At 37.9% G+C, this 24,544-nt stretch overlaps 1 long non-coding RNA gene across 1 annotated transcript in view; it reads left to right on the top strand.

The window, feature by feature from the left end:
- The window catches only part of LOC147021287 (uncharacterized), a 52,736-nt gene that overhangs the window by 24,403 nt on the left and 3,789 nt on the right, over positions 1-24,544 (top strand). The gene's annotated exons all lie outside the window — the stretch shown is intronic.

Here is a 24,544-nt window from a genome sequence, read left to right as displayed (position 1 = left end):
AATTTCAAAATCCGATGAATTTTCCTCACTCTCAACCCAGCAGATAAATATTTTCTCAAGTTCCTTTGATGCAAAACAACTTTCTTTATCATTTAATGTAGTAAGTATTTTTTCTGGAGATTTACCTTTTATATTGAATGTCTGGTGGTAATCACTTAACCATTCTTTTCTTGGACTTTCTTTATGAGGGGCATAAGGTAGGTCTTTATGTTTGTGATGAAGTTCTTCTGGATATTTTAAATCAACCTCAAAATAATATCCAACTTCAGCTTCATCCAATTCTTTTTGAGAGGAGACAACAATGTCTTGTAAAACTTTTTCATAATGTTTTTCTTTAACCCATTTAAGTTTCCCGTAAGGTAAAGATTATAACATAGCCCACCCATACAAATTCTTAGCATCATAATACATCAGGTAAGAGTTGTCCTCATTTTTATTATAATCAGGAAGATATTTGTTATTTGCTTTAGCATATCTCTTGGAACATACTTGAGATATTCCTCCTCTTTTAGCCTTCTCTATCATTAAAAGCATATCTATATCACTGATTAATTCCAAATTTTGTTTTGTCATTTTTAACATAGAACTCCAAGCCAAACCCAGGGCTGTGTAATAGTGAACGGGGTCTAATCCATAAGAATTTTTATTATGACAGACTGTTCGAAAAGTTTCAAACATAACCAATAACAATACATTAGTTTTAAGATACAAATCATGATAGTCTCCAAGATTCTTTATATTAAACTCCTCCCAAACCTTTTTAGCTTGTGTATAATCTCTATCGGAAATATGAGTTTCATTTAACTTGCCATAGAAACTTTCCCTTGAAGGAAGTTGTGTTTCTTTAAACTTCTCAAATGAATCCATATAGTCATATGGATATATTCCCTTTTGTGATAAGAGATCAATCTCTTCTTGATTTGAGAAATGTGATTTAAGATTCGGTAAGTTTTTAATATTTGATGCTAAAGGCCCGGTCACACCTTGACGTTTTAGCCAACATATGCCGATTTTTGAATTTTTTTTCTAAAACGCTGGCACACGTTGAATACGTTATGGGTAAGTTTTGATAACATTGAGAGCACGCTGAAAAACACTGCCATACGTCGTTGTACGTTGGCTTTAAACGTTGTACTTTTTGGTTGTCCTCAAATTTTTTCATGCTTGAAATTTCACGACGTATGCCGGCGTATGACTCACACGTTCCGCTACGCTGGCCACAAGTTGTATGCACGGTCTGCGATCGTTGACAGACGTCAACACATGCTACTTGTAAGTTAATCATAAGTTGAGACACGCCGAGGTAATGTTTAGCGTACCCGAAACTTATTTCTAAATTATGATTAACGTGTTGTTGGCACGTTACGCGATCGTTGCCACACATCGACATACGTTACTTTATAGTTACTCATAGGCTGAAAGACGTCAGTATAATGGATCGTCCTTGCGTCAGCGTCCACGTCCACGGCCAGGACACTTATTTGCAGCATTCTTCAAACTTTTCTTCGGCATGACGAGGATGTTCACACTTCGATATCTAGCTTGGCTATGATTCCAATTGTCCATCGGCAGCGTCTATTTAAAATAGTCGAGTTTGAGCGTTTTAACACGTTCAGAAGAAACGCTTCAAATTTCCAAACCCCAGCATCAAAAAACAAAGGCGAGTGACAGCAATTTAAATCGTTCATTGTAAACAATGAAAATAGCTGAGTAGTACCGTTTAAAAGTCGTTGAGTGTAAAAAAAAATCCAATTGTTGAGCGCAAGCGTCTACTTTCAATAGTGCGGTTTGAGCGATTTAGCACGTTCAATAGAAACGATTAAAATTTCCGAGCGCCAGCGTCAAAAAACAAAGGCAAGTGACAGCAATTTAAATCGTTCATTGTAAACAATGAAACTAGCTGAGTGGTACCGTTTAAAAGTCGTTGAGTGTAAAAAAAATCCAATTGTTGAGCGCAAGCGTCTACTTTCAATAGTGGAGATGCAGCCATTTAAATCGTTGAGTTTATCATTTAAATCGTTAAATCGTTAAACGCAAGGACGATCCATCATAACCCACACCCTCCCCCTCACAATCACCTACTACTGCCAACATGAACAAACTACCACTAATACTAATACTAATACTGATACTGATACTGTTCCTGCTGACATGGAGATCGACTCAAAAAGGACTCGAAAACACTGTTGGGTGCCCTTTTTATGAGCAGCATTTTTATATACCAATTCCCAAAACCGCTGGGAACACGTCTTTATATGGCAGTTGTAAGCTAGAAACACGTTAATTTTTTTTTTGTCGACCGGAAGACGTCATTGGAATACGTCTACATACGTCGATGTGTGTTGGGACTACATAAAGAATTGGTTCAAAGCACATCAAACATAAGTTAGAAATAAGTTTCCCGTAAAAAAGACATTACCGCGACGCGTTTCGACTTATGAGTAGCTTATAAGTAGCCTTTGTGGACGTGTGTAAGCGTCCACATATCGTGTGTAAAACTTATCCCCATCGCATGCGGAACGTGTGTCATACGCCGAGTACGTCGTAAAATTTTGAACATGTTTAAAATTTCTTGACGTACTCTACTTACTACGACGTATGATAGCGTACTTTAGCGTTCTACTCATGTCTACCAAACTTACTCATACCGTATTTGACGTGCCCCAACGTTTTAGACACATTTTTCTTAGGTCGGCATACGCTGGCAAGATCACCAAGGTGTGACCGTGATGTTGACACTTCCATTTCTACGGCATTTATGATTCGAATCGTTGTGCGTCAGCCTTTTAATAGGCTACGTCACGACATCGTCGGCGATGCGTGCAACGCGCTATGCCTAAGTTAGACTATCGTTGGGCATCGGTTGTGTAGGCTGACAACAGGTTCAGCATTCATTGGTATAAGTTATCTATAACACAACGAAACGTTCTGTGTCCTTTACCAATGCGTTATACATAAGACCAAGTCGCTATGAATACGTCCGAATCTTTAAAAAAAAACATCAAAAGTTCAACGTAAGCCAGCGTTTTAGATACATTTTAATACGTTGCCATCGCTGGCTAAAACGTCAAGGTGTGACCGGGCCTTTAGTCTTATCCAGTCTTTTTCCAATTGTCTTACAAACTCCTCTGAGGCATCTTCTCCTCTATAAAGTTCTAATTTGTTGTATTCATCATCAACAGATGATTTGATATAATAACAGAAACCACAAGGAGTATGTTTTTGATATTTATTTGTGTATGATTTATTTGGATTTGGAGAAACAGTATCTATCTTTTCCAGGATACTTTCCAAATCAGCATATATTACAAACAGATGTTTTATAGATTTGTTAAAATTTTTGAATGATATGTTTGAACCTGCTTTTGGTAAATTGATTACGGTTGATTTATGATTACTACAATATTTCGAATGTTGATTTAATCGTTCTTTTGCATGGAAGGAGTTGAGACATCTCTTACAAGGATACATTTTACATTTTCTCTTGTATAGTTGTGATTTGGTTAATATTGATAAATTTTTGATGAAAGCATAATGTGATTTTTCCTTTGAAGTAAAGTAGAGAAGGTCAATGTGTGTTTCATCATTTTTATAGTTGTTTGAAAATTTTAATATCTGAACTTTCTTTGTATCCGTTAATCCATATACATTAACAGATAGATTATTCATTTTCTCAAATTTAGGAATATCTCTCAATGACATTGGAAACTTTAAATCTTTAACATTTAATTTATTCTCGTATTTCTTATAATGTTCAACCCTTTCAGGATTCCATTGTGGAGGATGCAAGTGAGCAAGAACAGACAATGGAAAACATTTATTATCTCTGTTTTGAATATTAACAACCGCTTTCTTAAGTTTTATCTATTTTAGTAAATCAATATAAGAAGAAGCTTGAAGAGGATTTGATTTTAAGATGTGTATATCTAAAAAGATTATCTTTGTAATAGCAAATCCACAACCTATGACAGTGTTATCAACATCTTGTTCTTGTCTCTGGAGTTCATCGTAAATATCACATCTTAGAAAATCTTGAAATGATGAGATAAAGTGAGAGTTTGTCCTCATATAGGGAGTAGTTTCATCACCTTCTCTTACCATATTCAATTTTACCCCCATATAAAACTTAAAAGTTTTCATTTCACTTAATGTGTTTTAAATTATCGTTTCAATACCTTGTTTAACTATATCAACAGCTTCAATGATTGAAGATGGTCCAGGGTCTTGAAAGCGAAACAATCTTATTTTTATATGTCCTTTAAATGCTGCATCAGTGTTTTCAATGGAGAATTTAGTGGCACCTTCCCTTTCTTCATTGTTCTTGTGTTTGCATGATTGAAGGTGTTTTTTATAAAAAAGAAAATTTAAGAATATCATTATCACATCTATCACAATGTTTTGTTTCTTGGTCAAGTGGAGATATTTGTCTGAAAATATTGAATGTGTGTTTGTTGGTTTGAAGGTGTTTTTTTATAACATTTATATTCATGATTACAAAGTACGTTGTATTCACCATATTTATGTCACAAAACTTTGCTTAAAATAAAATTTTCTTCATGAAAATTCAGTTTAATTTATAGGTGAATCTGTGCTTAAAACCATTTTATCCTCCAACTTTTTTCACTTAATAAATACAATGTAGCAAGACACAAAATACAAGTTTCAATCAATCTCTTAATTTGTTAAAGATACTGAGAAATATGTCGAGGGTGTAAAATTGAATAAAGATAAATATAACAACTATTGGATAAAAACAATTATGGTGAATAATATGAGTATTCAATTTCCTTCAGTGAAAGGGCTTTTAGTATATCTGGAAGAACATCAATTAAAGTAGCCTGGTGTTGGCTCAGTGGTTCAGGTGGTGGCTTGGGATCCTAGGGTACTAAGTTCAAGCCCCGTTGGCTGCTGAATTAATACACCAGGGGGTTGACTCAGCCTGTCACCCTTCCGAGGTCGGCAAAATGAGTACAGTTCCAGTGTGTGTACTGGTAGAGGAGCACTGCATCAGCGACACAGTCGCGCTTTAAGAAATGATAACTACTCCGGCAGCTAAGCTGCCATACGACCACCATCAATTAAAGTAGCTCTAACAAAAGTTTCTCCTCTCCTTCTGGCAATATATTCAAAACTAGAAAAAGCAATGAAACAAGAAAAAGTATCAAAAAAGAAAAACCTTATGTATGAAGCTTTAGAAAGAAAAGATTAGACCATCTGTAATATGCAAGGAGAAATTTGTATTTTTTTCAACAACCCTTAAGATGTAAATCCTGATGAAATAAAGGATGTTAATATATCAGGTGAAATGACATTTCGTTGAATAGTAGTTCAGGATCATTTTGAAATTCACCTTTAATATAAAAAATGTAGTAGTTGAATCTGTTAATGAAAAAAAGTACATAGATATAGATGGTAATGTTTTTTCTACTAATTAAATATGAGTCATTATTCAACTGAAGATTTTGAAGATTATGAGAGTGATGATAGTATCTCTGTTGGAACAAAAGACAGTTATGATACTGAGAGTTTGTGTTCAAACGATAGTCATGAAAGTAGTTTTATAGATGATTGTGAAAGCACCAATGAAAGTACCAAAGATGATACCGAAGATGAATTTTATTTGAAGTAAAGTTTTACTTTATAAATATGAATTGTATACTAGATCTTGAGCCCCTTGAATTCCCTGATTCTCCATATGACAAATTTGAGAATTGTCCTGCATGTGATAGAGTGGGATTAAACACAGAGTTAAAAGCCTATAAACAATGTATATTCTGTAATTATCTTCTAATGAATGATAATAAAAAATATAAAAAGGAATATAATTCTTTTAGATTTACACCAAAAATGAATTACTTTACAAGATTGATTAGAGAAATGAACGTAAAGTCTTCTTCTTCTTCTTCTTTCGGCTGCTCCTGTTAAGGGTCGCCACAGCGGATCATCCGCATGATCCGCATATTGATTTGGCACATGTTTTAAGCCGGATGCCCTTCCTGATGCAACCCTGGTCGCCTCTTACGAAACACAGGGATATGGTACACCTATTTTAACCAGGGTATACACCGGCCCAGTACACTGGTACTCATTTCGCCGACCTCGGAAGGATGACAGGCTGAGTCAACCCCCTGGTGTATTAATTCAGTGGCCCAACGGGGCTTGAACTCAGGACCTTTTGGATCCCAAGCCGCTGCCCTAACCACTGCGCCAACACCAGGCTTCAAAGAGAAATGAACGTAAAGTATGAGGGTGATAACACACCTTTCCTTTCAATGGAATAAACTGAATGTATTCAAGAAATTTTCAAAGGATTGTTGTTATATATTATTCACGATTGCCATTTTCAGGGACATATCAACACACAATATTGTATAAATAAAATAATGGATTATCTTGAAATTAAACCTGAACTTAGGATAAAATATAGTTTCTAAAAACGCCAATAATAAATTAAATAACCTGTTTTCCAAATATATAAATGAATGATTTTTTTACCCATTTGGGAAAATAAGATAAAATTTAACAACCATAAAAATCTTCCAAATTCATGAAGATGTCTCATAGTTGGTTCCAGCGTGTGTGGAAAAAGCTGCTTACTCCCAACTTTTTGGATTATGATAATTTAATAACTTTCACAAAGTTGAGTTTTCAACCTAAGTATCAACTACTCTCACAAGGTTTTAATGCTGGTCTTCAAAAAGAAGATATAATCGGTTTATTTAAACTTCAAAACAAACTAAATGATTACAACATTGAAGATATAATACAACTATTTTGTGATACACAGAGTTATAAAAAGAAATCAAAACCGATAACTTGTATTGTTAGTGATAAAACAAATGATATACCTTCTCCCTAAGATTTGGATAAATCAAAAAAGAATGTCGTTATCTTTGATGATTGTGTTAATGAAAGAAACCAAATGGTAATGGATAGCTACTGCACAAGAGGGAGACATTCTTCTTGTAATTGTATTTATCTTAGTCAATCATACTTTCAACTCCCTCGTTGCTCAATAAGAAACAATGCGAATACTTTTATTTTATTCAAGTTAAATTCAATAGATATAAACAATTTTTGGAGAGACAATTGCTCTACATTATGTAGTAAAAAGGAATTTGGGGATTATATGAAGCACACGACTGAAAAATATAAATATATTGTTGTGAAACAAGATGAGATATTAAGGGATATATTTTTTATTTTATAAACAATTACATATATAAATGCCAACTATTATTATAAATCTTGTGGGTAAATCTGCTTCTGGAAAAAAACTTTCATAAATCAAGGTTCTTGTATAGTACAAATGAGAATATGGTAAATTTGCTTAAAAAACACCATGTAGTTCGTATTGTATCAATAACAACTCGAGCAATAAGACCTGGAGAAGTAGAAGGTGAATATTATTGCTATATTTCAGTAGAGGAACATGGGATTCAGGAATGAAGGTCAAATATTTGAGGAGGTTTCTCTTGGTACAACAAAATATTCACATTGTAAGAGTGAGTTAAAGAAACAAATCTAGTGGTCTTGGGATATTAGAAACTAATCCAGAAGGAATGAGACAAATTATTAAACATCTGGGTGATAATGGGGTTAAGATTTTATCATTCGGTTTTGATGTTGATGAAGAAACTCAATGCAATCATATGAAAAGCAGAGATACAAGTATTAGTGAAGAAGAATTTACAACTCGTATTGGTGTTAATAAAGAATTTGATAAAATATTTAAAGAAAAGGATTTATTTGAACACTTCTACTTTAATGATGAAGAAAAGGAAAATTTCCCTGTTGATCTTTAAAATTCATTAAATGATATTTTCCAATAAATAAATGGATGTGAAAGAAAGAGCAAGAAGATTTAAGGAACATCAAGAGTTGGTTTCAAAAGTTGTAAAACAACAGGAAGACATAAAGAAGAAACGCAGACAGAAACTAACGGGTGAAGAAGCATTCGAAAGAAAACAAGAGAAAATTTTTAAACCACTTTAAAAAAACTTCCCAAGAAAAAATTATGGATGCTTCCACAGTTCCCACAATAGAAAATACTCCTAAAAAATTTCAAATGTTAAAAGATTTCACTCAAATGATGGAGGAAGAATTAGAGCATATAAGAGAATTAGAATATGATGATGAAGGATTATTTCAACTGAAAGAGATCAATCAACCCCCTGATTATGTTGTGAATGCTCTCCAAAACAATGAATATTCAACAGATTAAAAAACCAGAGCAGATTTCATTCCAACAGAACAACCAGCAATATTCCATTTGCTAAAGAAAATGTATTGATATTTAATGATGAATTAAGGTTCTTGAGTTCTGCTCAACCCCCTGCGAAACTAACTCCGAGATTAATGTTTCTTCTAACAAAACATGTAAGAGAAGGTTCAACTGTAAGGGATGAATCAAAGTATTTTGATAAACCATTGGATATGAAAAATAAGGATTATAGAGTATATATTGATCTGCTGGACTCCCTTAATTATCGGGTTAGTCTATCTGGTAAAAGTAGGAAGAACGAGAAGGAGAAACACATTATTCAGGCTTTAAGTAGACTTGGTTCAGGTGTTAGTTTTCTTCCAAATGACCCATCACAATTAATTAATAGACTGTTATTGTTGTTAGGTAGTAAGAAGGCTGGAAATAACAATTGTTTTAATGAAGCATCAGCCATTTTAGACCAGTTGATGAACATGAAAATAATTAATAAATGCGAATACAAAGACATTTTATCCAATATTATATAAGATGAGAAGCACAATCCTTAGTTTTTATTTCACAACAAGCAACACATCTTCATTCCCATACCCACTTCAACTTGACGCAACAAAAGAATATGAGGTGTCTTTATTGTCCATGGAAACTTATAATACCTTATTTAATATCACCAAGAAAAATGACAAGTTTAGTTATAATCCAGGAAGTGGATACAAAACGATAACAGTCTCACCCGGAGCATATGAGATTTCTCAAATTTCTTCTGAAATTGCTCATCTTATGAAAGAACAGGGTGATGAACCAAAAAATATTGTTATAGATATTCAAAAACATACAACAAAATCGACGATTAAACTTAAAAATAACTACAAGGTTGATTTCACAATTGATAATTCATTTAGAGAGTTATTGGGTTTCTCCTCAAAAAAGATTGAAACTAATGGGATGTTTTCCAGTGATAATGTCATTCAAATATCCTCAGGCATAAACTCGGTATTAATTCACTGTGATTTGATTGATGGCACTTATAATGAATGCAATAAGAGCAAATACAATATTTTCATTCAGCGCATACTCAACCCCAGTTGGTTATAAATTCAATATGGAACCCAAAAATCTGGTTTATCTACCTGTGTCAGGAAAACCATATACAGAGTAAATTTTAGGATAACCGACCAAGATAATCACATGATTTCTTTTAATGGAGAAATTATATCCATCAGAATTCACCTACGTGAAGTTTTCCAATAAATAAATACGATGGTTATTGTGAGGAAACACGAGTTGGGAAAATATAAAATAATTACAGGGGATGGGATGTCCCTTTCCCCATACTACAAGGGTGAAGGTATGTATCTTGGTAGAGGATACTATAAACCTGAGACAAAGGGGTGTCGGACATCAATTTAGAAAAAAAGGAGATAGGATAATTGATACTCTAATGGGTATAGGTTCAACTATTCTTAAACATAAAGACCTAATTGGTTCAACTGCTTCTGTTGTGGGAAATGTAGCAGGTGCTATAGAGTATAAAAGATGGCCAAAAGGAATCTCATAAATTACAAGCAATAAAAGAAATTAAGAAAAGCAAAACTCAGTTGTCTCCCCAAAAACGACAGAAAATAATTCAAATACTTGGGTCAGGGCTTCAAAAGTTTGAACATCTTTTTTCCGAAATAAATACAAGTATGGAAGCAATTGATAGTATCTATGATTTGGATAATACCATTGTCATCTCAAACTTAACTAAAAAAGAAGACTACTTCAAGGTAAATGCTATAACTGGAACAGACTGGAATGCAAATAGAACAAAAAGTTTTGAAATAAATAATCAACAAACTTATTTGAATCTTGCCGAAAGTTTCTTGTTGTGTAAATTTACATTCACTAAGGCTGTGACTAACACAAACGCTACATTCGTAAATGATTTCTTCTGGAAAATGTTTGATAGTGTTCATTTGTACATTGGAACACAAGAAGTTGAAGCGGTTGATTATGTCTCTGCTACATCTGAAATGATGAAATTTACACTTTCTTCATTTAGTGATGGAATGGGAAAGGGGGCTGTTGAAGGTTTTATTCCTGATATGTCAACAGGAACAAACACAGACCCTGGATATCGTCAAAGGAAAGGAATGTATAATGATGATACAAAAGCAGGTAATAGTTTTACTGTGGCAATTCCTCTTAAAGGTATATTTGGATTTTGTGATCATGATAAAGTTCTGTATGGTCTTAAAATTAGATTTCAACTGCAAAGGAATGATAATGAAAATAGATTACTTTTTGGTGTGGCTAATGCTTTTGCTGCTCAGAATAAATATCTAATTGATGAAATTAATTGGTATATTAGTGAATATACTTCTAATCTTAAAACAGAAGAGATGTTGAATAGAAGACTTAACTCAAAGAAGCCACTTGGTGTATCATACTGTTACGGTTGTGGAAATTCGCAGAGTACCATATAGGTCCTTAGATCAGTTATGTCGATAAGTCTGTGTTCAGATAGATTTGCCCACCGATGTTTAAAGGGGTTTATTGGTGTAACCGGGCTGTGATCTTTGAGTTAGCCATTAATCTTTTGCTATCGTTATTTTGGACCAACCGCTTCACAACAACCACCTCCACCACCAACATCGCTCTCATCAACCGCCGCACAACAACCACCTCCACCACCATCGCTCTCATCAACTGCTTCACAACAACCACCTCCACCACCAGCATCGCTCTCACAACCGCCTTCACAAACCACCTTCTTCACAACGCCAACCACAGCCACCATCTCCTAAACCACATCTCCCCCGATAACCAACAACGAACACAACGCCTAACCTTCAACTCCGCAAACGCCGCCATCTTTGCGCCGGCCACGGCGAGATCGCTGCAAACAGACGTGGGGGTTTCCTCGTTGTGCAGGGCTGGTGATCTCCACAACGTCCGCTCTCCTGTGTGGGCGCCAGCGACGGCGATTTCAAACACGTCCGCTCGCTCCGAGCTTCGCCTCGGAATTCGGATCAAGAAATCAAGAGGGGCCGAGCCAGTGGGGGGTCAGAGGTGAAGGAGCGGAGATCAAATCTCACCTCACAAACCCTATAAAAAGGCGCGCAGAGCGCCAAGTGCAGTTCAGTTCAGTCGGTCGGGGTTTGGAGTGGTATGAAGAGCAAGGTTCGAGTCCAGTGGAGGGCAGTGAAGGTCTGGGTTTGCCGAGGAGACGGGATCTGAGAGTGCGGCCAAGCCTGCCGTGCCGCGCAGAACTGCGCATTCATGTGCGGGACGTGGGGAGAGCCGGAGGGAGGTCGCCAGCCAGCACCGACCGGTCCGAGGTGATCGGGCTTCGGGAAAGTCCAAGCGGCGCTGAGAGACGGACGGGCTCTTAAAGAGAGCATCAACTTGAAGAGAGCAAAAGATCCGTTCGTTCCTCTGAGGCGCTGCCAGCTGGGCCCGAATCACCAGGCCATCAAACGACGCCTGGGCCGGACCGCGGTCACAACAGCTGCCGTGAGGACGGGACGTCGCGGGTCGCCCCAGCGAGGCACCTCGAAGGTGAAGGTAACTAGCCCGGCCTCGCGGAGCTTCTGCGATCATCACAGCTCCATGAAATAAAAACCCAAGAGGATCCAGTCTACCCCTCGTCTTTCCTGGGGTTTTTCTTTGTTTCTTTTGGATGAACGTTGTGGCGCCATGTCCGTAAGTAGAACTGTTAAGTGTGTACATAATAGATAGACGGTAGTAGCTCTTTTGCATTGCTCGTGGTTTGTCCCTTACATTTTACATAATTGCATGCGTGCTCTCCTTGATTGCATACATAACTGCATGATTGCCATTGCTGCATTGATTGACGTGGATGCCTGCATATGTGTCTTGTGAAATAAATGTGCTTGTTCAAATGTTCACCCGTTCGTTGCGTCCTCTTCCCTTAATTGAGCTGCCATTCTGCGTTCAGAATATAGTTGGTTTTTAAATAGCCGATAATAGAATCGGGTCCAACGGGGTCTTGCGATTATACCCCACTCGGTTATCCCAAAACAAAGCGAGCTGCTTAAGCGGCTCGTTTCCAAGCGGCCCCGTTGAGGTACAGTCTCTCAGTAGTCTGCCCGCGCGATTAATTCGGTATATCGACAATTCGGCGATTGACCCTGTAGCGCAGGTAGAGTGTTGACTAGGCTGTGATGTGCACCCAAAAACACACCCGTAGCGGGATTCCAGCGTTTGATCCGGAAGGCTGCGACTAGATTGTCCATTTGGTGGGCGAGAGCGGCTGCCATTGGCTAGAAGCGGTCGTCCGCACGCCGGCAGGCGGAAATCCACAACAATACCTAAAAAGAAGATGCCAATACGTTAAACTGAACCAATCCACTTACAGGTGGAATTTGGGTGTTCTGGAAGGAAAGCCACGATATCTGTGGCTCATTAAAAAAAAAAAAACAGATGGTGATACTGCTACTGATAAGAATAATGTATTGAGTGATAATGCTATGGTGAAACAACTTCGCGTTTCTCTAGATGAAACATTTTATCCATGAGATAGATTGGAAATTAATTGGGAAAAAAATGATTATTCGGAAGCATACAAGTCTTACCAAAATGTGTGTGAATGCAATGGAAACAAGTGAAATCCTTCAATACAGCGCGTGTGGTGAATCAAATGAGTACACTAATGTTAAAATATGCAATTTATGCTTTTTCAGTTGAAAAATATTTGAAATGTAAAAATCTTGTTATTATTGTGATAAGCACCTTTATATATAACAGAAGGAATGAAATCGTTCGATACCGCGTGGCAGGAAGCCGCAAAAGAATGATTGTAAGTAAATTTCAACTACTAATGCATGACGAAACACTTGTTTATGGCTAATATTAAAGAGAATGATGGCATAAGAAGAACTTAGCCTGGAATCCTCGTGCATAACACCGCCCACACAACACACGTGGTGTCCTTTGACCAATCAGGAGCAGTGCAGTTACAGTATCGTTTCCTTCAGCTCGATTGGTCTTGTCCTGCACGTGATGTTTTCGTTTTTTTTTTTTTCGTTCTTGTTGAATCTGAGGAGATTATTTTTTCGTTCTTGTTGAATCTGAGGAGATTATTTTTTCGTTCTTGTTGTAAGTAAATTTCAACAACTAATGCATGACGAAACACTTGTGTATGGCTAATATTAAAGAGAATGATGGCATAAGCAGAACTTAGCTTTCTGCGTTCGGCGTAAAATGCCATGGTGGACGGAAATGACGTCTTTCGTTCGTTCGTTCGTTCGTACATGAGGGGAGCGTTTCTTCGTTTTTTTTCCGTCAAGCAATAAATTGAATGGTTTTCACATATATAACACATTAGTTTCACAAATTTCCATTGAAATACTCGGGTATTTCCGTCAATTGTCGCCATTTCCGTTGAGGTTATGCACTGCATCTACCGGACGGCCGTCATTGGCTGTCTTGAGGCACGTGGGGGGGGGGGGTGGGGGGACACCGGAGACATGGTAGACGACGCCGGGGACATTTCAAACTCGGTGCAATTGTATACAGCGCACGCGCTGTAATAAAGAACCCATTTTGGATATGACAGCATTTAAAAGTCTGTATACAATCTATGCGATTGACCTGAGTGCTCAAAAGGAAACTATAAAGTCGAATCGAGTGGATACTTCCCGATACATTGAAAGAGGAGAGAGTGAAGAAGTTGATACACATTGTTTGCTTTTGGAAGAAACAGAATTACAGATTAATACAGATAATGCTGTTATGATTAGTCTCACATAATTTTTTTGATAAATAAATGAGTAGTAAAGTGCCAACTGGGGTATATATGTTAATCAAATCAATCTTCATAAACTATCATCTTGTATTCAAAATCAAAAGCCTTGTATGATTAACATTAATACAATTCAGAGAAAAAGAGCAGAAAGAATTGATGTTTTGCTTACAAGAGAACAGGTGAAAATCTTGAACGATATTGGCTCACTTAAAATTAAAATGTCAAAACCAATGTTGAAGAAATATTCAATAAGAGAGGAGTGGAAGATTTCTCCCATTTCCAATTCCTTTATTTGCTGGTTTAAGTGCAGCTGGAGCATTGACGGGTGGTATTTCAGCAGCGGTGAAAACTGCCAATGAAAGGAAGGCTCAACTCCGGGCTCAAAAAGAATTGGAAAGACATAACAAAGAGTTGGAGAAACAAATTAGTGGAAGTGGTGTAATTGTAGATTTTGCTAAAAAACTTGAAAGTCTGCCTGATAAAGTGAGATTGTTAGTTGGAGATATGCTTTCTTCTATCGCACAAGCAGGTGTAAAATTAACTAAAAGGGGTAATGGATTATGTCTTTCTAATAAATAAATGAGAATTGATGAGTGGTTTAAAGAATTTGGAAAGAATACAACATCAAATTTAGAACTTATCAAATATTGTAAGAAATTAAAAATTCATAATGTGGTTATTTGTATGAGAGATTAATTAACAAACGTGTCTAAACATACAAAGAATATTATTATGAACTTAGAAGATAATAATGGGAACAGTTCTCATTGGGTTTGTATTTTTAATAGTCAAGACAAATATTATTTTGATAGTTTTGGTCTTCCACCACCTGTTGAAGTGATAAAATTCTTTCAGAATGGTGTTTATCAAACATTTCAAGTCCAATAATTAAATTCCAAGTGTTGTGGTCAATTATGTCTATATATGTTATTTCAACTCAACAAAAATAAAATTTTTAATGACATTATTTTTAATCTAATATAAATGACTTATGTTGGTAAAGATGGTTCTATCTTTGGTGTATCCCAAGAACTGGATATTGATTTATCAAATTATTACACAAAGGCACAGGCTGAACGAGAGAAATATAGTATTGCAAAAAATATTAATATGAAAAATGCTTATAAATTAATAAATTATCCAAGCCTGACTGACGCAAATGACGGTGAGATTAAGCGATTTATTACAATATATATCCTTAAATAAAACGGCTGTGTATTCCAAAGATACAGAAGTGTTGATTTTATCTTCGGGTCATACAGAATTCACAGTTCCAAGTAAAATAAAATTTCATAAAGAAGGGCGTATCGTTTGTATCAGAAAAGAACAATGGGGGTATGATTTGAATGATTTAGGATATAATTGGTCATTTAAAATTAACCTGGAAGACCTGGAACAATTAAATCAGTATCGTAAGGAAGAATATTATCCACTTGGTGCCGAGAATGAGTTTTGTGGAAGCACGATTAGCAAACAACAAATAAAATAATTTAATAAGGGTAAAATCAATAATGGTTTTACCATAGAATATATCATGAAAACACAAAGAACAGGATTATATATAATAAGTAAGGGAATACAAACTGATTTAGCTATGGGAAGATGGGGAGGTATTTTCTGTCATTATATCAATCTGTCATATATTTCTAATACATAAATGACAGCAAGAAGGCTTCAAGAAAATTATCATTTCTGTATCAAAGCATACCTTCAAGAAAAGGGTATTCGGTATTTTAATAAATATGTTCTACAACATAAGAATGAGGTATTTTCAACAAAAATTGGCTTTATACTGATGTTAATAAACCAACAACTTTGGATTTAACTAAAATGTTAAATAATGAAAAAAAATTAAAGTTAAGAAAACGCAAGGCTCTTTTAGAAATTCAGAAGAAATTTTATTCGTTTCCTGTTGTAAAAAAAATTTATTTTGGATGCAGAAATAACGAGAAATCCTGATGAATATGTGTATGATATTCTCAAGGGTGAAAGTGATTCAAGGATAGTAAGAGATGAGGAAGGAGTTGAAGAAACTGAGACAAGAGAGAAGGAGGAGAGGGAGAAGAGAGAAGCGAGAGAGGGAGAAGCGAGAGAAGGAGGAAAGAGAGAAGAGAGATGGAGGCAAGTGAGAAGAGAGAGAAGGAGGAAAGAGAGAAGAGAGAGAAGGAGGCAAGGGAGAAGAGAGAGAAGGAGGCAAGGGAGAAGAGAGAGAAGGAGGCAAGGGAGAAGAGAGAAGGAGGCAAGGGAGAAGAGAGAGAAGGAGGCAAGGGAGAAGAGAGAGAAGGAGGAAAGGGAGAAGAGAGAGAAGGAGGAGAAGGAGAGGGAGGAAAGAGAGAATAAATAAATATAAAAGTATAGAAACCAGTGAGATTTTTAAAAGATCGAAGGTATTACAGAAAATAAATCAATCTCAACACACAGAGGAGGAAAACAAAGATTTGGCAAGTCTATTAGAAATATTTGCGTCCAGACTATTAACATCGATTTCAGGGAGAAGATTTAAATGAGAAAGTGGAGATAAAGAAGAGAAAGAAGGAAAAGATTATATTATTGATGATGTTAGAATGTGATTCAGAATGTGATTCAGAATGTGATTCAGAATGTGATTGACTTTTATTAAAGTTTTCCATTTTTTTTTTCTTAAATAAATGGAGAAGAGAGTGAAGACATTTCTGAGGATTCTTTATGTTTTAAAAATTAAGATTCAAATGTGCATGTTGGAAACTAAAAAGGTTTTCGCACTCCAGGAATTTTTCTCATAAATTAGTTATTGTCTAAAATGTAAAAAGAAAACAAAGAGTAAAAAATATCTTGTATGTTAAAAGTAAAAATAATAGGGTTATACAAAAAGTTACATGTTTGGTGTGTGGCTCAAAAAAGAGTGAATTCACCAAACACAAACGTGGGGGAGATATACAAAAGTGTTTATCAGGAAGTAAATTTACAACTACTGGAATATCAGGGGAATTACATCCACCAGGGTATTCTTTCTGTGGTCCAGGAACAAACCTGAATAAAAGATTAGATGAGGCTGACAATCCGAAACCGTGGAGCAAACCTATCAATAGGGTTGATGAAGTGTGCATGAGGCATGATATTGATTATGGAAGTAACACAACGTTGGAAGAAAAACATGAAGCCGATAGAGAAATGTTGTATAATTTGTCTCTGATACAAAATCTAACCTTGAGAGAAAAAGTTGATTGGTTCATCATGAAGAAGATGATCAGTGCAAAATTGAAACTTGGGCTTGGAAATTCAAAAAATTATCAGCTCTGATGATGTCATTAAGATTGAAGAGCAATTAGATGATGAATTACATAAACCAATAATCACAAAGTTTCATAGAAGGAAGGTTTATTCCAAGGAAGTTGATTATATCTGGTCCGCTGATTTAATTGAACTCAATTATGATAAGGGGTACAATTGTGCTTTAACCGTTATTGATTTGAGGAGTAGATATGCGTGGGTCATCCCTTTGAAAAACAAAACCGGGAATATTCATGTTAGCCTTCCAACAGATATTTAATAAAAGTAAGCGAAAACCTAAAAAATTGTGGCCTGATGAGGGAACAGAGTTCTACAACAAATCATTTATGAATTTTCTTTAAAATAACAGCATTACATTATACAGCACCTTTAATGAAGGAAAAGCGGTTGTTATAGAGCGATTCAATCGCACTTTAAAAGAGCGACTATATAAAAAATTCATTCAACTCGGTTCTCAACAATGGTTATCTTTAATTCAGGACATTGTAGATAAGTATAATGATACGATTCACAACTCAACGAATACTAAACCATCAGAAACATTAACAAAATTAGAATATGAAAAAGAGATTAATGTCAGAAAGCCTAAGTTCAAAGTTGGTGATATAGTAAGAATATACAGGTGGAAATCTCATTTTGAAAAAGGTTATACTAAGCGATGGACAAATGAACTTTTAAATATCGTTGATGTAATAAATACAGTACCTTGGATTTGTAAGGTATATGATTTAGAAGGGGAAGAGATTTTAGGTTCATTTTATTCACAGGAATTACAATAGACAAAGATAAATTGAAAAAACCCTTGGACTTACAAATTATGTGATTTAAAGGGGGAATAGTGGGGCAACTTTGCATAACAATTGTGCATTTTTTGAGGAAAGCACCAAATTTGGCACACTAGTCGCCTATCATATTCTGAACAGATTTGGATATTGGGCCATCTCAAAAATTTTGATGGCAGTGCAAAATGGCTGCCACAGCCATCAGCGGCTGAATTTGAGATGGCTCAATATCCAAATCTGTTCATAATTTAATATGTTAGGCTACAAGTGTGCCAAATTTGGTGCTTTCCTCACAAAATGCACAATTGTTATGCTATATTTAGCTAAGTTTCCCCACGAGAAGATATTTTAGGTTCATTTTATTCACAGGAATTACAAAAGACAAAGATAAATCAAATTTTTTTTGACTCCACCCCTTTTTAACTCCGCCCCTTTTTGACTACGCCCACACAAACCACATCCACACAAGCCCCACCCACAAAAGCCACATCCACACAATCCCCACCCATGCAAACCCCACCCACATAAGCCACATACATCCACATCCATCAAAGCCACATAATTAGTGATTCGTTTATTAGTTCCCACACACAACATGTTTATTTAATTTTTAAAAATTGCTCCACCCAGAGAAGCCACATCCACACAAGCCCCACAAGCCACATCCACACAAGCTCCACCCACCCACACCAGCCCCACCCACCCACTCAAGCTCCACCCACACAAGCCCCATCCCCCTGTGCGCCCCCACCTTTGACCCACCACCCTCCACATCCCACACACACGGGGAGGGGAGGGGAGAGGGATGAGGGGGGGTGGTGGTGGGTCGTTGGTGGAGCGCACCTACCCCCCCTCCTCCTTTGCACCTCCTTTATTCTTTTTTTTAATAATTAAGAATTAAATAATTGAAAGCAAAGCAAATATAATTAATCAAGATTTAAAATATGAAACATTTTTCTTTGGGTAAATATTCAGTTGCGAGAATGGACAATCTTTCCCAGCAGTCTGCTTCAGACATCTTGTAATTTTGAAACTCGGATACCATATTATGTTTTGAAACAAAAAGAGCCATTAGAGCATATAAAGATGATGATATAATGATATGAATCTTCTTCTTCTTCTTCTTTCGGCTGGTCCCGTTCGGGGTCGCCACAGCGGATCATCCGTATGATCCGCATAGTGATTTGGCACATGTTTTACGCCGGATGCCCTTCCTGACGCAACCCTGGTCGCCTCTTATGGCACAGGGATAGATATAATGATATGAATAAAATATAAAAATTTTACATTTACCTCCAGAAGATCGAGTTTTGTATTCATTTCATCCAGATGAGCATTTAAACTGGAACGAGTTGGAAATGAGTCATCACCCCGTGGAATTTCAACATCTTGCCATTGAAGGTTGCGAAATTCATTCATTTCACCGCACATGTATGATTCAGTTTTAATGCTGAAAATAAAAAGCAAGTAGTCAAAAATTACCACCAAGTTGTGGTATTGCTTTTGAATTAATTACCACCATGTCAAATAAAAGGTTGTGTATAAGGAGAACAGAAAGAGACAGACAGAGACAGAGACAAACAGAGAGAGACAGAGACAAACAGAGAGACAGAGACAGAAAGACAGAGACAGATAGAGAGAGACAGAGACAGCGATAATTTCTCACCTTGGACTCGGGTCATTCAAGATCAAAGGACGTGAGAGAATTTCTTGCCATCCAAGAAAAATACCATTCAAATATTTTCGAAACAAAAAAATGTCTTCAAGGAAGTCGTTCATTTTTATCCACTCGTCGTGTAATTCAGACAACTCATTTTCAACATCAGTTATCAACGATGTTCTTATTTGGGGACAACCTGTTCGAAAAAACCCAATAATTATAATAGTCGTTTCGTGATTTAATTGTTTTAAACAACAAATAATGAATTGGGTTGAGAATCTCACCTGTCATCTTGTGAAAACGATTGATCTGCAAGGTTGTAGTAATAACCTGAACGCTCCATATTCAAAATAAAACACGCTGGGCACACAATTTGGCTTAAATAAGCAACTTGATGACATAATGGGAGATTTCACAATGATTTTTTCAGGGTGTCTCCCACATAGGAAATGACTTCAGAATTTTTTTGGATTGGTTCGGGTGAGGCAGCTTGGCTGACTTCAAACTGACTCATTTTAACATGAAAATGAAACATCTTGCTTTGAATTATTTTGATAAAACCTACGTTTAAAAGCTGTTTTTAGCTAAACTTTGTTCTGTTAGTGTTCTGATGATTTAAGATATAATCATGAGAGATAAGGGCACATAATACTTCCTCATTTCCACAGCATGACTGTGCTCTTAAAAGCACTTCCCCATTTTACAAAACCGAATGAGGGATAAAGTGAATATACTCGATGGAAATGAATTTATAAGAAAATTAAGTTATTTCTTAAAGTAGAACATGGACAAATATTCGTTGGTTCGCTCTTTGAGTGGAATGAAAATATGAAAGGGAAGAAGTGCTATAATCAGTAAGTCTCAATTTTACATTTGCTTGTATGGGAGGGGGAGAAAATCAGTCACCTATTTTGGGCTTTTGGGGCTTGAGTCAGAAAGTTTTTCCCTTTCTTCCCATTCATTTGAATGGGTGCCTCAGAACCCCATTTATCCTCTACCAGTTTCCTATACCATCAAAAGGCACTTGGAAACTGGAGGAAACTGAGAGGCAGTGGTCTGGCAGACCCAAAGCCACAACACAATCAGAAGACAAGTTCCTGAGAGTCAACAGCTTGCGTGATAGGCGGCTCACAAGACAGCAGCTTCAAGCACAGCTTAACACTGGTCGAAGTAAGGAAGTCTCAGTTTCAACTGTGAAGAGAAGACTTCGAGCTGCAGGTTTGACAGGTCAAGTGGCAGTAAGAAAGCCATTGCTGAGATGGCAAAATAAGAAAAAGAGGCTTGCCTGGGCCATGAAGCACCGCCAGTGGACGAGTGAAAACTGGAAGAAGGTCTTCTGGACCGATTAATCAAAATTTGAAATCTTCGGTTCATCACGCAGGGTTTTTGTACGCCATGAAGTAGGCGAAAGGATGGTTCCTCAGTGTGTAACACCAACTGTCAAACATGGAGGTGGAAGCGTGATCATCTGGGGCTCTTTTGCTGGATCCAGAGTCGGTGACTTGCATAGAGTGACTGGCACCCTGAACCAAAAGGGCTACCACAGCATTTTGCAGCGCCATGCAATACCCTCTGGTCGACGCCTAGTTGGTCAGGGGTTCATCCTACAGCAAGATAACGACCCAAAACATACCTCCAGGCTATGTCAGAACTAACTTAGAATAAAAGAACAAGAGGGTAGGCTTCAAATCATGGAATGGCCAGCACAGTCTCCAGACTTAAACCCCATCGAGCTGGTTTGGGATGAACTAGACAGATGGGTGAAAGCAAAGCAACCTACAAGGGCTACACATTTGTGGGAACTTCTGCAACAGTGTTGGGAAGAACTTTCCGAACTATATTTGATTTCCATTGCAGAAAGAATGCCACGAATATGTTCGGCTGTTATATCTGCAATAGGTGACTAATTTGATGAGTCAAAAGTTTAGCTTAAATTTTGTTCAACAAAATGATTCCATTTCTTTTTTATCTGCAATTGTTTATTTCTTCAAAGCTTTAATTTCAGAGTACATGATTGAAACATTAAACTGCTTAAATTTCAGTAAAAACTGGAAAAATGGGGTTGGTTCGGAAAACTTTTGACCAGGGGAGTGTGTGTGTGTGTGTGTGTGTGTGTGTGTGTGTGTGTGTGTGTGTGTGTGTGTGTGTGTGTGTGTGTGTGTGTGTGTGTGTGTGTGTATATATATATATATATATATATATATATATATATATATATATATATATATATATATATATATATATATATATATATATTATTGCAGGCCGGGGGTTGGGTGAGAAGATCACTCGGGGGGGGGGGGGGGGAAGCTATCTCGGCTCCCACCAGACTCCCAGGAATTGTAGGCCGTCGCACACAGATAATTCTGTGACGCGGAGGGTCGCTTAACTGACCATGGACGCCAATAACTCAACCACGTGACTTTGGGTCTTCCGTCTAGTTAATCCGGTTACCTAAAAATAACCACGTGATTTAATTACCGGGGAACACGCCTTGTCCGAACCAGATCACTCTACCGGACCCGATCACTTTACTGGAACGGATGCAGCCGAGCGACACTGCCAATGACGTATGCTAAGCTAAGAGGAACAGATCGTTGGGAATAAAGTCCCTGCTAAGCTAGGATTCGGACCATGCTGGATCAATGAAGGAAATGACAAAAACGAGCCGGGAACATTTCTAATAATAATTTTTTTTAACAAGCAGGTGAGGAAAGGTATGTGGTACAATAAATTGATTTATTGAGGTGTGCAAGCAGAGATAGGGAAGAAAGGTGTGGTGCGGCAATAAACAAGCAACTTATGAAAGCGGATGCAGAGCAGACCTTACCCGAAAATAATAATAGCAATAATAATGACAATAATAATAATAATCTTCTGCAGGCTTACTTATATAGACAGGCACCAGGACACACACACATAGACAAAGAAAACCCGATGAAGAGGAATTAAAGCAAGACAGGAGAGGAGATGAGGCTACGGTCTCTCGGTACCTTTGTATAATTGATTGCCCGAGCGTGCCACCAATACGTTCGGGGGAATGCTCCATGCTGCGGTACCCCCTCACAGCTGGCGTGTCGGCTCTTGCTTCGGGCAGCTCGCGTCGAGACCGTGGGCATGAAGAAGGGGCTTGAGTTGGAAGGGTGTCACTCTGTCAGTCCAGAGCGAGTGTACGGAGTGGTAGGCGGGACCAGGTGGGTGGGTGGAGTCAGCGTCGTGTGGGCGGAGAAGAGGAGACGGAGTCCAGCGATGACGTACGGAGTCGAAGAACACCTTGAGCGGGGAGAGAGACAGAGAGACAGAGAGAGCTCCACTCAGACCTTTATAGGCTCTGCGGCACGGGGCGGGGGGCCACCCCAAATTGGTGTCGTCACCCGAATCGGGCGCTCTGAGTGGCCCCTTCCCCTGCACGGCCTGGCCGCGATGGCCGGAAACAGCAACATTCCATTTCTGGCAAGGTGACCCCGAGCCGTAAAAATGTCTTGCTCCGACCTCACGGCATGATACAAATCGCCCACCCCGAACTCCGCGCCATGAATCGCCTTGCACGAACCCCCGGGTCATGCCCTGACGACCAACCGAGAGTGGCGTCGGTCTTGCATGCCTGTTCCGTATGCGTTACGGGGCCCGCACTGTACAACATACCTCCACCTGATCGCAGCATCGCTGGCCGTAGAGGCGAGAAGACATTCGCCGTCCGTGGGGAACATCCGTGGCCGCCAGCGAGGACCGAGGGTACGATGTTATGGCGAACCCATGCACAGACAGTAAGATGTGTCCAATAAGGTGTCACGAGCTAAGCGCTGGTCTGCCTTCGAGCACGTTCCGTACAGGGTGCTCCAAGCACATTCTGCGCAGTGCACATAGATCCGCCATTACACACGTGGCCAGCACTCGTGTTCGCCCGATTCTGCTATCGTGTGCGTGTGGCAAAACCCAATCAATATAATTCGTCCAGAAATGGGTTGAAAAGTACGTGCCGCCCGTATCATTCACAACATGGCGTGGTTGTCGTTTTACTATTATCCACCTCTGAAGATGTAGCTATTGGCACCATTATCGGCCTCAGCTACGAGCCACGCTCTTGCCGATATTGGGTCATTTGCTTCTGTGTTGTGCAAAACACCATCCACACAGCCTCTTCAGAGATATTCATTTGGATGCCGTTTCAATGCAACCAGCAATTTCCCCCCAGATCATCGGAAGCTCGAGTCGATCATCTCAAGAGTTATATTGAGTCTAACGAGAATTATATTGTATAACTCACCACAAAAGTTGGGTTGAGGGATTGCTTGAGGATGGGAGCTCTGTGCTGCTCATGTGGTGTTCGAGTGCCCTTTCAAAGGTTCTGTTTCTTCCGTCTCCTCGGTACGTGTTCCGTGCAGCGTGGGTGTCGTGCTGGGTGTGTTTCCTATCCATTGGGTGGAAATTACCGCTGCGCGTGCGTTTGGCAGGCTGTGTTTTCTTCAGAGGGTGTGGGTGTAATGCCTGCTTGGCCTTTGCTGAGGACCCATCTCACAGCGAAGGACGCATGTGGCTCAGATTTATCTCAGGAATAATCATAAAAGAAGAGTAGTAATGAAGTTAGAAATGAAATGAAGAATAAATGATGTAAGCAAACCTAGCTATGAGATCCTCGCAACGCACGCCCCTGTTGTCCCGCTAGACAAAAGGGACTATCAACACGTATATTAATAGAATAACTGTCTTGGGACCACTTAATGTGGGATGCATGCGGTTCCGAGAACCGCAACAATAATATAACTATATATATATATATATATATATATATATATATATATATATATATATATATATATATATATATATATATATATACTTATTTTGCTGTCTGAGCA

This window comes from Eptatretus burgeri, chromosome 8, assembly GCF_056783735.1.
Source record: "Eptatretus burgeri isolate ZD-2024b chromosome 8, Ebu_testis_v1, whole genome shotgun sequence".
Lineage (NCBI taxonomy): Eukaryota > Metazoa > Chordata > Myxini > Myxiniformes > Myxinidae > Eptatretus > Eptatretus burgeri.
The sequence above is the reverse complement of the archived record's forward strand: the minus strand, read 5'-3'. Positions and strand labels throughout refer to the sequence as shown.